This window comes from Dermacentor andersoni, chromosome 9 (genome assembly GCF_023375885.2).
Source record: "Dermacentor andersoni chromosome 9, qqDerAnde1_hic_scaffold, whole genome shotgun sequence".
Taxonomy (NCBI): Eukaryota; Metazoa; Arthropoda; class Arachnida; order Ixodida; family Ixodidae; genus Dermacentor; species Dermacentor andersoni.
Window position 1 is genome coordinate 141,277,359 of NC_092822.1, and position 15,142 is coordinate 141,292,500.

Sequence of the window (15,142 nt, forward strand, 5' to 3'; positions counted from 1 at the left end):
GAAAACTTTGTATGTCAGCACCTCTACAGGCCATTCCTCACAGCTAATCCATGGCCTGAAAAATCTCCACTGTCTAGCGCTGACAATCGCTGGGCAGGAAGCGAACGGCTGGTGGCAAGGGGGTGATGCCTTGGCTTGCTGTGACCACTTGTGCAATGATGTCACCGCCCCAAAACATCCAACAAGGACCGGCAACTGCAAAACGAACGCCACAACACAGCTCTGCGCCGAGATGACGTATCTTGGATCTCACTTTAGACCCGCTAGGCTTCCAAGAAAACGTAAGTGCAGAAACAAAAAAAATGCCGCGTTTCGCTACCCCAATTTTTGAAGCGATTTTCTGCTGACAAATTGAGCAATCATAGAGATAATTATGCTAAATGAGAGGGGATCTTCTTGGCTTAACAAAATTAACAATAACAACCCTAAATATAGGCGGCACCCTTAAACGCAGAATTCAAATTAGCCTACTCAAACCATTCGCATTCCTATGCAACTTTACCTTCTTAGATCTAGCGGAGAAGTTGTACTCTTGGAAAGTGAGGTTCCATCGCAGCAAGCGGCCATTTTTGTGTGAGGTTTGATTGAGCGACGTCAGAGGACAGTGGTCGGTCTCGAAAACGAACCTCACGCCGTACAATTTACACAACTTCTGGGCTGCCCAAACCAAACAAGCGCATTCCTTCTCTGGAGCGCTGTAGGCTTCCTCTCATACAGTTAGATTACGGCTGGCATAGAAGATAGGATGTTCCTCATTATCGTCACCGACCTGACTAAGTAGAACGCCCATACCTCTATCGCTTGCGTCGCGCTGAACTATGAATTTGTTTGTGTAGTCTGGCGCGCGAAGCGCAGGACGAGAAACCACTAGCTTTTTCAAATTTTGGAAAGCGTTCTCTTTGTCCGTATCTCAGTGCACGCTATTCCGTGGTCCCTTTCGGAGGGCGTCCTTTGAAGGACTTGCTATTTGAGAGTAATTCGGAATGTACCGTTGATAGTACGCCACAAGTCCCAAAAATGAACGGATGTCTGTTTTCGTGCGTGCCTGTGAAAATTCTTCAATCGTAGTTATTTTCAGCTCGGCCGGCCGTCTAGTGCCCTGGCCGACAACACGGCCCAGATAAGTAACCTGCGAACAGCCAAACCTACACTTTTCCGCTTTCATCGTTAAGCCGGCTTCCCTCAACCGTGAGAACACCTGCTTGAGCTGCGATACGTGCTGTTCCCAGCTGTCCAAAAAAATTGCTACATCATCAAGATATGGCAAGGCGATCTCCTGCAAGTCTTTTAGGACCATGTCCATTAACTTAGAGACGATAAACGGCGCTTCTTCAGCCCAAAGCTGTGTGCGAGAGAGCGAAAAGTGTCTACAGGTCAGATAAATGCGGCATAGCGGCTGGCACTTTGCGAAAGGGGAACTTGCCAGTATCCGCGCGCGAGATTTATAGTTGAAATGTATTTAGCAGCGCTAACTCTTTCAATTCGTTCCTCAATGTTGGGTATCGGGTACAGCTGATCCCTAGTGATGACATTTAACTTCCTGTAGTCAACACACGGACGAGCGTCCTTGTTAGGGGTTTCTACCAGTATTAGCGGTGACGTGTAGTCACTCTCAGTGGGCTCAATAACTCCAAACTCTAGCATGCGCTGTATCTCTGCCTCCATAATTTCTCTCTATCGTGGAGACACCGTGTAAGGCCTCGATCTTACGGATTCGGTTGATGTCAGCTCTATTTCATGCGTTATTAGATCGGTTCTACCTGGCCGATCGCTGAATCTGTCGAGATATTCACCCAACAGCCCTCTTAAATCATTTAGCTGCTCGGGTCTAAGAGCGTGCGAGCTTAGCGAATGTTTTACTACTTCTTGTAAGCTGATTTCCAAGTTGGAGGTCGCCTTATACTCATTAAACTTGGTACTAGTGTCATCCTGCTCTTTGATGGTACAGTTAACGACTCCGCTCCGCTCTATGTACTGCTTCATCAAATTGCAGTGGTATATCCTCACCTCCTTCCTGCGACCGGGCAATTTCAGAGCATAGTTAGTGTCCAATCAATAAAGGGAAAAATCAGATATCCACCCGTTCGTAGCAATCGCTACAAAGGAAACCCATACGGGTTCCTCGAGAGAGAAGCCTCATAGTTGAAGAAAAATTCGTCCTGGTCCGGGACTCGAATCCGGGACCACCGCCTTTCCGGGGCAGCCGCTCTACCATCTGAGCTAACCAGGCGGCTAGCAGATGGCAGGGCGAAGTCGAATTTGTCAACAACACGAAGCAAAGGCAAGAATTTGACGTAGTAGTTCTGCGGAAACTCGCAAAGTGGAGAGAAGTAATGAATAAAGGGAAAAATCAGACATCCACCCGTTTGTAGCCATCGCTACAAACGTGGCTGTCCCGTGTCGTCTTCCTTCGTTCGCTATTGTATTTGGTGCCTTCGTTGTAGTCACTCATGTGTACTATTGAGCATCTTGAAAACTGCTTGTACGACGGACATTTTTGTCAGCATAGGTTGCGCGGCTCAAGAACTACGACCAGAGCCCCACACCCGAGAAAAAAAATGCACGCAGAAACTCCTCTGAGATTTGTCTAAGTACGCGTAAGCATTCTGCCCCTTATGTCTACACAGCCTGGCGTCATTATGAATGTTCTGAATCCTGATCCTACCACTACAAACGACAGCGATGCAGCTACGCGAACTGCTGCGAACGGCGGTAAAGGTGAATCATGACGCAAGGAAACTACTGCAAGTGGCGCCGGCAGACGGGGCTGGTGCACTGATTATGTTCCCATCATTTTAAGCCGTTATCGCTCTTTAGCGCCCCATCCGAACTTCATCGAACCATACTCTAGCAGCGGCTGCGTATTGCACGGGCCTTTCCTCGAAATCGGCCTGCAATGGAGCGTTAAGACACGACGCGCGGGCCCCAATCTTGAAAGCCATCTGCAGCCGCGTTTACATGAATGCGACAGTAGCGCGTCGCATCGCATTTCTAGGGCATCGCGTTCGATCGTGCAACCAGCGGTAATGCGCTAGGTAGGCGCATCGCTATAATGCGCCAAGCGAGGATAGATTTATGGGCGCGAGTTGACTCACGTTAAGCATGTAAAGGGAGAATCGTCGCATTAGGAATTATGGGAAGGAATTACCTACGAGTCTGCCGCACTGGTGAAGCTGCGAGACAGCAGCGCCCGAAGCAGAAGCAAAATGGCCTCCCCCATGGCAACTTCACTCTCCGCAAGCATATCTCTGTCGAAGAAACCGCTGCTTTCCTTGCAATATTTTCAGAGATGAATATTGGTGAGTTTTTAGACTCGCGCCGCCAGAAAAGTCAAGTCCATTTCTCAAAGGTATGAGATGAAATGGCCCGCATAGGGTATGAACAGACCTGGCCACAGCTGCGAACGCACTGGAAAAATCTAAAAGGAAAATACGAGGTAAGTTGTCTTGCCAAGCTCACTAACGTTCTGAGAGGCTTTGCAAGACTCGCACTCACGTTTCTAAAACGATTTCTTTTCTTGCCAGGAAACAGAGCTTTACGAAGTGAGGTGCGTTTGCTTGGAAGAGTTTTCGTGGTTTCTGGTCAGTCCGTCTGTCCAGTGCTGTCTGGAGAGGAGGGGCAAGGAGGAAACGCCTAAAACATGTAATGTGGGATGAGGGCCTAAATCTCGCTTGCCCCTCATCACCACCACACCACCCTCCAACTCCCAAATAGTTTCGCCGCTGTCCTTTTCATAGAAAGGATGTGCTGCAGTACCCAACAGTGCCTCCCATTCGACTTTTTTTTTTTTACCGTGATGGTAATTTGGGCAGGGGAGGATGAGTCCGATAGCAGATGATGAGGAGTCTGATGGTAGAGTCTAGGCAGGAAAGGAAAGAAAACGTCACACGTGCTTTTGTCCGCGTGCCGTGTGGCATGGAATGTTCACTGTTCGGGCTAGGGTTGTGGAAGAGTGAAGGGGGAAGTTGGAGAGCTGGAGAGCTGGACACAAAGGCTTGTCTCCAGGGCCCATTCCTGTCGAGTGACTGAGCACCCTCGCGCGCGCTCGACGGAAAAAGTAGGTCAGACTGGCCGCCGCACTTTCCAGAAAGAAGTAGAAAAAGATGACTCAGAGACAACGGAGGGTGCGTAACTTCGACAGGGCTAAGAGTCGCCCTCTCCCCTTCGTTCTCATGCTCGGTTACGACGGGGCGAAAGAAAAATCGAGAACCTCCAAGAACAGACGATTGGTGCTAGCCAATAGGAACACGAGACCGGAACGGGAGAAGGAGTGAGTTTGTACGGAGAATGGAGGGAATTTGTACAAGGAACTCTATGCGTATTTCAACGCCTGCTTTGGCGCTAGTAACAGAGAGACGCGGCGCGCGTCTGTAAAAGGAAGTTGATCGCGGCCTGCGATTGAGCCCCGAGCCACAGGTTAAGCTTGCATAAGCCCGCCCGCTGAGGAGCTCCACCACCACCACCCGAGGGACGCAGCACTCTCGGCCAGCCACGGACCATCCAGGCAGCGTGCGCCAGTCATCGGGACGGCCACCATTGGACACCTGGGGTTGCGTCGGACTGACGAAGTGCCCAGTGAACAATTACCATCCATTCATGCGAAAATGCTCGGTCGGAAGCATCAGCGTGGTGCGTCTAAATGAAGCGCGAAGTTAGAAAGAGAAGAGCGTGAGAAGCTACCAAGGATGACAAAGTAGCTACTGAATGCAGCTTCCGCGGTACAGTATGATCGCTCTACCCAGAGTCCGTATCAAACTCCCAATAGTACCGAATGTGGTTCTTTGGGGGACTTGCCAACTCCATCACCACGGTTTCCTGGCAAGAAGCATGGTTTGACTCATCTTGGTTGTCTGGATCCTGTGAAAACGGTGCCGACCTCGGTCGTCCATATTTCTGAGCAACCGACGCTAACCGAGACCTCTCCTCTTCCCGAGTCCGCAACGTCTATGCTGCTCGGCCGGGCCCATGCCACAGAGCTCCAGGTGTCCTGTCCGCCACGCCCGATTCCTACTACTGCTGATCAACAGGTGCCAAACCTCCCCAATGAGCCTCCTTCTACTGACGAGCGCCAAGAAACAACACTCCAAGAACCGACTGATTTGTTTCCTGTTAGTTTGGCTTCAAATAATCATGTTCCCACGCACAAAGTGTGCCTCGAGAGGACGAAAAAGACGGCTTCTTGTTGCGACAACAGAGAAGTACAGACACCCCCGAAGCAAGGGGTACGTTGCGAGATTCTTCGAAGTGACCCTGCTAAGTGGCCGCACGTTATAACTGACAGCTTTCGGAGTGTATGCCTTGAGAAAGGGCCATTGTATTGTCAAAATCGGGCAGAAAATTTTCCGTCTTCCGAAAGGCAATACGAAACTCACAATTGCTATATGTCACCTCCTATTTTCGTGCGAAAGGCTGTAAATTTGGAGGCGTACGAGCGACATTGGTTAATGTATTCGGAGTTCAAAGGTTCCGTTTACTGTTTCATGTGCAAAAACATTTCGATTTCAAGCAACCCCAGTGCTTTCACCACGCACGGCTTTTCTGATTGGAAAAGAGCACAGAAAAGGTTTGCGCACATGAAAATAGCGTCGAGCACCGGAACTACGTGGCAGCATGGCTCGCCCGCTCTAACTCAGGTAGCACAATTGCGAAGGAGCTGGTTAAGCATCTTGTCACTGAGACCGCTTACTGGACAGCGGTGTTGAAGCACGTAGTCGTTTTAGTTAAGCTTCTAGCCGAGCGCAACCTAGCGTTTAGGTTGATGGAGGGTAATTTTTGGTTCACCGAGAAATGGCAATTATACGGGAGTGCTTGAGGCCATTGCCAAGTTTGACCCCTTTCTAGAGGAGCACATGAAACGCTACGGTAACAAAGGAAACGGTCACCCATCGTATCTGTCAAAAACCATTTGTGATAAATTTATCGAGCATATGGCAAAGGCTGTCAAGGCTGGCAAGTAAAACGCGCAAAATACTTCTCTTTAATTGTTGATTCGACTCCAGACCATACTCACGTTTATCAGCTGTCAGTTGTTTTACGATGCTATTTAAATGGGACAGTGTACGAACGCTTTCTTGGATTTGTTCCAATTGAATCGCATAGCGGTTTGTATCTTTTCGATACCGTGATGTCCCTCTTGACGACCAATGGCATCTCAATTGATGATTGTAGGGGCCAAGCTTATGATAATGCGAGTCATATGTCAGGAAAATACAAAGGACTGCGAGCTCAAATCAAACACCTGAACGAATTGGCAGTCTTCGTCCCGTGTGCTGGTCATTTGCTGAACTTTGTTGGCGCGTGTAACGTTGACAGTTGCCTTGAGGTAGTCAAATTTTTCACTGTAATTCAGAGACTCTATGTGTTCTTTGCTGCCTCACCTGAGCGATGGAGGTATTTTTTGGACAGCATGGGCGGAACTGGCCAGCAGCTTGTTTTGAAAAGTCTCTCTGAGACCAGGTGGTCAAGACACGCTGAATCATGTAAGGCCATTCTGAAAAATTTTAATGCAGTCTTGTGTTGCCTTGAAGCTATACCAAAGGACGAGGAAGAAAATGGTGACACTAGGAACGAAGCGCACTCTCTCTTCAAGAAAATGACAAAACTAGAGACTGCATTCATGGCGACTTTCTGAAGTGAAATCTTGGAGCGCTTTGACAAAACAAGCGTAGCACTTCAGAAACCAGGCCTAGACATTTCAACTACTGTAGACCTGCTGAGCTCTCTAGAAGGCTTTGTTAATTCTTTGCGACCTCTCTTTGATACCTTCAAAGAGAGAGCACACACGCTAAATACCAATCAATGTTATCAGGGTGAGGGCAAACGCATCGTTTTGAGTAAGCACCCAGATGGAATAAGGGATAGTGTGCTACAAGGTAGAAAAAAGTTTATCGTAGAGACCTACAATGTTGTATTTGACAGTCGAGGCTCTGCTTTGCGATTGCGAAAGGCTGCCTACGCTAAACTCTGCGAAAGGTTCGGATTCTTAAAATTGCTGACAGAAGTTGGGAGCGAGGCCTCTCTGGCAAAGCAGGCTGAGGAGTTGGTGAAAACCTACCGAAATGATTTGGAGCCAGGATATTCCGCTGAAATCGTTCAGTTTGCGAACTTTCTGCACAGCTCCGTGTGCCAGAACACGAGTCCCCTGGGAATAATGAAGTTGCTGCACGAAAGAAAGCTTATTGATGTGTTTCCGAACCTTCCTATTGCTTTGCGAATGTACTTAAGCATACTCGTGGCAAACTGTAAGACCGGACGATCGTTTTCCAAGTTGTCGCTGATAAAAAATCGCCTTCGTTCGAGCCTCCTTGACGACAAGGTGAACTCGCTTGCTATCGTGTCCATTGAAAGTGACCTCCTCCGCGATCTCTCCTTCGAACAGACTATATCTGATTTCGCCAAAGCGAAGGCGCTAAAGATGCCATTTTAAAAGAGGACTGTTTGCGCAATACATGAATAGTTCGAATAAGTTCGTCGTGTTGCCTCCCAGCCTCCACGCTGCCAATGAATTCAAGATATGCAAATCTTAGTTGTTCGTCTCTTGTTTGTTCTTCTTGTGATAATTAGCGTGCTTATAAAGAACTGTATTTTTGTTGTTTTTGATAGTGCCACGCTTCTTTGGGACCGTTCTTGCTTGTCTTACCTTTAACGAAAATATTTTCAAATGATGTTTTGTAATTACAATTGGTAATTTTTATCTCTATTCTAGTGCATTTTTATGGTGTTTGTATTTCCTTAAGTATTGCATATATCTATTGCATATTTATAGAGTAACGTGTGTAGCGATTACTGCAGTCTGATGCTTGAATTTTAATAAAGAATGTTTTGGATATAACCATGCATCTCCTCACGGGATTGAACTTAGTGATGCAAACAAAGCCTAGCTTCAGAAGGATCGACATCTGAGCTGTGTTGTCTTTTCTACGTTCTTGTTCGTCTTGAGTGCACTAAACTTTTCCTCAAAGCCTAGCTTTTGCTCAGAACAGAATGCAGAATAATCACAAAGTGAACCTATGTGTTGGTCTTTACAACAGCACGCGTTTCAAGGAAGTTTTATTACTTCCCTTATATTAATAACAACAATAATAATCCCGTTTATCGCACTTCGTTCTCTTTAATTTGGTATAATTAAAATGACACATGGCATATTTCCTGTAGCGTAGCAGGCGGCAGAGAGGGGGGGGGGGGGTCAGTATAGGGAAAAGAGGGCCCCCATTTTTCTTAATCCGTCCCTGCTTCATCGTGTCAGATTAGACCTTCTCGGCCCCTTTCCGGAATCTACATCTGGGAGTAAGTGGGTTGCCGTCGCTGCGGACTACGCGACCAGCTACACCATATTACGCGCTCTTCCGACCAGTTGCGCAACTGATGTTGCGGGCTTCCTCCTACACAACATCGTTTTGATGTGTGGTGCCCCGCGTCCAGTATGCACATAGCGTGGCTGTACGTTTTTGTGCAAAGTCATTGACGACATTATCCGTGCCTGCTCTTACAGCATAAAATTACCACCCCTCACTATCCACAAACAAACGGCACAAACATGATATCGAAATACGCTTCAGCCGACCACCATGACTGGGACATTGTTCTCCTTACATTACCTTTGCTTACAACTCTTCCCGTCTCGACACTGCCACTTATTCTCTGTTCTACACCTTGTATGAACGAGTACTGATGCTACCAATAGACACTGTACTTCAATCCACCACCGATTATGCGATTATGCCCGTGACCCTATCTCGCGTGTTGACCATGCTCACCAACTTGCGCGTGCTCGTCTGCAAGTGTCTCAAGACGAACGTAAGTACCGCTATGACCTCCGCCACCATGATGTACAGTTTTCGCCCAGCACCCTTGTGTTACCTTGGTCACGAACTCGCAAACTTGACTTTTGTGAACAGCAACTCTCCTATTAGACCAGCCGATATCGCGTGCTCCGGGAAGTGACCGATGTCACCTATGAAATCGTTCTAGCCACGCCTGCTGCATACTCCGCTGTGACAAACCGTGTCCACGTTGCCAGACTCAAGCCTTACAATTTTCCACGTGCCTTAGATATTTAACAGCAGGGGAACGGCGCTCTTGCTGTGAAGGGGGGGGAGTATTATTGCAATACCCTCCACAGGTGCTCAAGAGACGAGCCGACGCCAGAAAGACGACGAAGCTTTTGGCGAACGCCAGTGTCTGCCTGCAGCGGTCTGTCTGCAGTGTACATACCGCGTAAATAGTCACTCTTGTCTGTGTTTTTCCACACGTAGCAATATTATTAGATTTTTCTTTTATATGCCAAAATATGTTAGCAACAGTGAATTGGCCGCTGAGAAAAACCATTTCTTCGGGCCCAAGTTTTCAGACAAGGCTGTCCAGTGAAGCAACCTCTTGAGGCACAACAAGAACGCCTTATGTTACGCATCTGGCAACTCACTCAAAGTCCTGCAATTGTTCTACATCCATTGACATGACAATTTCTTTATTAGGTATCAGGACACCTTGGGATCTTAAATATAGTAAACATTTTTTATTTATTTATTTATTAATTATTTTATTTATTTTACCCTCAGGGCCGAAGCATTACAGAGGGGAGTGGGTAGAGAATAAACACAGTGCATAGTAACATAATAATAACAAAATGATAATGAACATAATAAACATAATATCACAAAGCATGCTAAGGTATGGTAAATCCTAATTATACAATGTTAGCCAAGGCATGTTTAAATCTGGTATTATCATTAATGGAAACAATGTCGGAAGAAAGGTGATTCCAATCTTGTGAAGTTCGAGGTAAAGAGGAGTTAAGAAAGGTTTTAGTATGACATGGCTCGATACCAACCTTAAAGCGATGGTCAACACGGTTAGATATATAATGTGGCTGAAGAATGAATTCGTCACGGAGGGTAGGGTGATAGTAAAGCCGATGGAAAAAGTTCAAGCGAAAATTTTTTCGGCGGGATGCTAGGGATGGAAGAGATATATCAGATTTCATAGAAGTTATACTAGCAGTGCGGTTATAACAGGAACAGATGAAGCGAGTAGAGCGATTCTGCACCATTTCTAGTGAGGCAACCAAATTGTTAATGCTTGGATCCCAGACTGGAGTGGCGTATTCTAATTTAGATCGAATGAGTGTTTTATATAATAGCTTTAAAGACGAAGGGGCAGCAGAAAAGTTACGGCGTAAGTAACCTAACATGCGGTTAGCGTTGTTAATTATCTTCTCAATATGCAGGGACCAACTCAGATTAGAAGTGATATGAACGCCTAAATACTTATAGGAGGAAACCGCGGTTAAAGGGGAGTTGTTTAGGTAATATGGAACAGGACTACTGGATGCGCGAGAGATACGCATCACTTTACATTTCTTAATATTCAATTCCATTAGCCAGGTATTGCACCAGCAAGATATAGAATTTAAATCTGATTGGAGAATGTTAATATCGTTATCAGTAACTATTTCACGGAAAATAACGCAGTCGTCAGCGAAAAGATGTATATTAGAAGAAACTAAAGAAGGAAGGTCGTTAATGAAAATGAGAAAAAGAAGGGGGCCTAATACGGATCCTTGTGGGACTCCAGATTGGACAGGACATTGGTTAGAAGAAAGTTCGTTGGCTACGACAAATTGGGAACGATTTGAAAGGAAATCTTTGATCCATAAATAAAGACTATTATCGATATTAAGTTGACTAAGTTTATGAAAAAGAAGTATGTGGGATACCTTGTCGAATGCTTTAGAAAAATCTAAGTAAATACAGTCAGCTAACGAAGAACGATCAAGAATGCGGTGCAGTTTCTGAGTAAATGATATGAGCTGCGTTTCACACGAAAATGATTTCCGGAAGCCATGTTGACCTGGTGAGACGTATTAGCCTTGCGCGAGTGATCTGGTTATTAGTTATTGAGTTTAGGTACATGAGGAGTTGCTAACTTTAATTTCTTCGGTACAGCTTCTTTTTGCCCTGTGTTAAATGTGAAAAGCGCCCCGCGCACAATTTTGGCATCTACGCCGTTAATACTGCTTTTCTTTAAATACGTTTTTCTTGAATAACATATTCTTTGCGAGAAATTGCCTTTGGAGTCTAATATTATTATCTTTTTTGGTCAGTTGTTTGTTGCATTTCCTCATGTCAACGTGACCACGCCTGTTTCAACTAGTTACCACGAGAGAAAAATAAGCTTTTACCGCAAGTGTACGTGTTGAAGTATACAAAAATGCGGTTGACCGCATTTTTGTGTACTTGTATTTGTACTTTGTACATATGTTTTTTTGTGACCGCCCGACGCAAGCATCGGGCGGTCGTCCGCAGGGTTGTCTGAACAAACCGTTCAAATGCTCCCCTCGTTCATAGCATGTCAGTTTTGTTTGCTTGAAAAACGAATAACATTGCCTGCACTGAGCGGCTTGTCTTATCTAATTGGTTCACAAGAAGCGAGGGTCATGCTCAAGTGGAGAGTGATTCGGTGGGGCCGGGCCACTGCACTTAATGCCGATAACTAGATGAAGAGGGTGATGCCGTCGTCTGCGATTGGTCCGCTTTCTCTTACTTAGCTTGCCCTAGCTCGTCGACAATCACGGCGGCATACAATGGAAGATTAAGAATGACGCTAAAGCGGGTACTCAGCAAAGAAGAGTTGGCAGAACGAGGTCGTAAACATGCCGAAAGTTCTCGAAAACCGTACACGGCCACGCAAAAAGCTTTATTGCTCGCAAATAAACCCATGCTCTGCGGCAAGGGCGAGTATTCATTGCCGGAGCAATCGGTGACAGCCATCTTTTATTCCTTTCGGAACGGGGCAGCTGGCGACTATTCAGAAAAAAAATTAAGTTTTGTTCGGCATATTGATGCATCTTTAACGCGTACGCGTGACTTTGATGCGGTAAGTTTTTGCGGTTTTGTGACGTCGCGTGAGAGGCAGGTGAAGTGGGTGCAGCCCAAAAACTTTTGACCAATAGCCGAGGGCTAATGGCAAAAAGGCTTCGAATCAGAAATCGCAATTCTTGTTTTGTTGGGTCAAATTATGCATAATCAGTGTGTACACGTCATATCAGATGAGGAGCTATCGCGGTTTTCGTGACGTCGCGTGTTGAAGGTGACAGGTGAAGTGCAAACCAATCGCGGAGGGCTGATTGCAGAATTGGAATAGAAACTTTTGGAATAGTTTTACGTTATAGCGCCCCTGCAATCGTCTTTTCGTTTAGCTCTAATGACGTGTTCTCTGATTCAGCATTTGGCGTAGACTTCTGCAGTGTGTATCATGTAGTTTAGAATAACTTCCTGCTGTAGTGGTTGGTGCATTGCTTTGAAGAGCCAAGTTGTGCATTCAGAAAAGACAACCACTGGAAAAGGCGGCGGAGACGGAAAGTCAGAAGTCACTCTTTCCGTCTCCGTCGCCTTTTCCTGTGGTTCTCTTTTTTGAATGAGAAACTTGGTTCTCCAAAATATTATGTAGGTCGGGTTTTATCAGTGTCATAATTATTGTGACCGCCGCAATTATTGTTGCCCTAATTCGGTGTATTTCGCGTATCTTCGTTTTCCTAGACGCGTGACGCTTTGGAGTGCAGTATCAATCTGTGCTTAAAAATGCAGGTGCAGTACCGTTGTGTCCCCGTCCTACAGAGCAAGAGACATGTCAAGCAACATTTAACGCTACATTCAACGTTGCCATTCAGAAGGTAGGAAAAAGCTTTTTAGGGAGGGTGCTCGTTGGGGCTAGTTCTTATACTAACCAACACGCGGAGACTCTTCTCGACCGATGTGGTGTCTCTGCGGATGTCTTCTGGACACGGATATTGTGGGATAAGTTATGACTGTAGGATAATTTAACCGCATGCGCCGTAAGGGGCGTTTAATCGAATGAATGAATTATGGGGTTTTACGTGCCAAAACCACTTTCTGATTATGAGGCACGCCGTAGTGAAGGGCTCCGGAAATTTCGACCACCTGGGGTTCTTTAACGTGCACCTAAATCTAAGTACACGGGTGTTTTCGCATTTCGCCTCCATCGAAATGCGGCCGCCGTGGCCGGGATCGCATTCCTACATAGGTCAGATCGCAAGATGCATTAATTATCGCGTGAAAGAACATAGAAACATAGTGAAAAGTGTTTGGAGTGATTGTTTTTTATTATTTCACTGAAAAACCTACGCAGCCGCCGCCTACTAGAAGATATCACTGTTGTGGGATAAGTGGTACGACTGTACAACTAAGTTGTACGACTGATAAGTTCATAGATAAGTTATATGACTGTACAACGTATCGTAAACGTAAACCAATAGGTAAACCATAAGGATACGTAAACCTCATCCCGGTTTGCACACAGACCTTTAAACGTCGTATTAATGGATTCAATGTCTCAAACAAATTTTTGACCAAACTTGACGCTTTTAAAACGTCGCAAGCACTACAGCTTTAAACCCAGGGATGAATAGGTTTCGAAGACGTTTTATAAGACTGGCCGTATCTGTTCAGTTAGTGTGCTGGGTTTTCAACGGCGCCGTTCTTGCCAGAATTTTCCATTGATCAAGCAGAACAACTCGTGTGAATCGCTGCTGTATTCGCCATGTATTAGCATGAGTTTGGCTAGGAAAAAGAAGCCATTTGTGGAGTAGATCTCACGTCAGAAGAGACGAAGGATTGCAAGTGAACTTGACGCCACAACAGACCACGAAGAAATGGCGCGCGAGTGCAGTAGCATTGAAGCCGCTCGTTGTGACGCAGACAGCGGCTCCACATCGACTTCGAAGGAGCGCTGCCATACAGTAGACCCTGTTGGTCTTGATGCTGATTCTGACAGCGCATCTTTTACTTCAATAGCTTACGCTTTTTCATAAACTTTATCATCATTCAATTCTTTCTGACGATTTCTTTCAGTCCCCTGCAGTAATTTTTTTGTCGTGACCACAAGTGCAAATGTGAAACGACCGATATGTCAGTCTCACGTTTTGCAATTTAATTCAGACCGTCCACTATCGTCCAATGGAATCCATTGAACGTAGGCACTGAAGGATACGCAGAAAAATTCAGAGCTGGTAGACACTGAAAGCAGTTCCCGACCGAATCGACTTGTGCTTAATTTTTACTCATTTTGTTTTCACAGTTTCAGTGAGTTGTATTTTTCCGATGGCATGTTAATTCTTCTCCTGCTACATTTTGTACGCATTCTTATGCGGTGTAGTTATAAGGCTTTTTCTATATTACACATAAATGAAGGTATCGAGTTAAAGAGCGAACATCTCTTTCGGTGGCACCTAAGGAATGCATCGGTACAGCCGTTACTAGGAACGGTGCTCTGCAGGAAGTGTTGCGGTAAATTCTACTTTGAGCACAATGTATACAATGTAATGAAGCAGACGTGCCCCTGCGTACGTGCCGTCTGAAGAGGAAGACGAAGGGCCGTGCCGTGATCGCGAGCGAGCCCCGTGCTACGGACAGCTTTTGCAGTGCTTTGATTTATCTAGCGTTCCACACCGTTGTGAACGACAATAAACCTCATCGCATCGATGTGTTTAATCTTGTTATCCTCTGACATGCTGGGATTTACCCGCTTGCACAAATCGAGAACATCCTCGATGTAGCTGGGGAATGTCTCTCCAGGCTGCTGTGCGCGCTGGCTTAGACGCTGTTCAGCGCGTAGCTTACGCGCACAGCTGGGCGATCAAAGACTTCAGCAAACAGAGTCTTAAACGCGGACCAGCTCGTAAAGTCTGATTCGTGGTTGAAAAAACAAAGTTTGGCTACGTCGGCTAGGTAGAAAGGCACGTGGGTCAGCTTGGACTGGTCATCCCATCTGTTATGGGCACTTACACGTCCGTACGATGACAGCCAGTCTTCCACGTCGTGTTCGACGGTCCCACTGAAAATGGGTGGGTCGCGTTGACGAGGGACGCCGGCGCAGATGACAGTGGCAGCCGGGGGTGCAGGCAACGAGGTGGCGGGATCAGGCATTGTGCTGGGCGATCTTGTTGGCAGGGTTCGAGTGCGGAGCTCCAGGACGTGGCGAACGATCTCAGCAAACTCCACCAAATGCGATGAGGTTTATTGTCGTTCACAACGGTGCGGAACGCTAAATAAATCTAGGCACTGCAAGGGCTGTCCGTAGCACGGGGCTCGCTCGAGATCACGGCACGGCCCTTCGTCTCCCTCTT

At 46.4% G+C, this 15,142-nt stretch overlaps 1 long non-coding RNA gene across 1 annotated transcript in view; it reads left to right on the forward strand.

The window, feature by feature from the left end:
- The window catches only part of LOC140213271 (uncharacterized), a 72,562-nt gene that overhangs the window by 23,588 nt on the left and 33,832 nt on the right, over positions 1-15,142 (forward strand). Inside the window, exon 2 of the long non-coding RNA XR_011890230.1 lies at positions 12,585-12,670. This is a non-coding gene — a long non-coding RNA (uncharacterized lncRNA). The remainder of the gene's footprint in view (positions 1-12,584; positions 12,671-15,142) is intronic.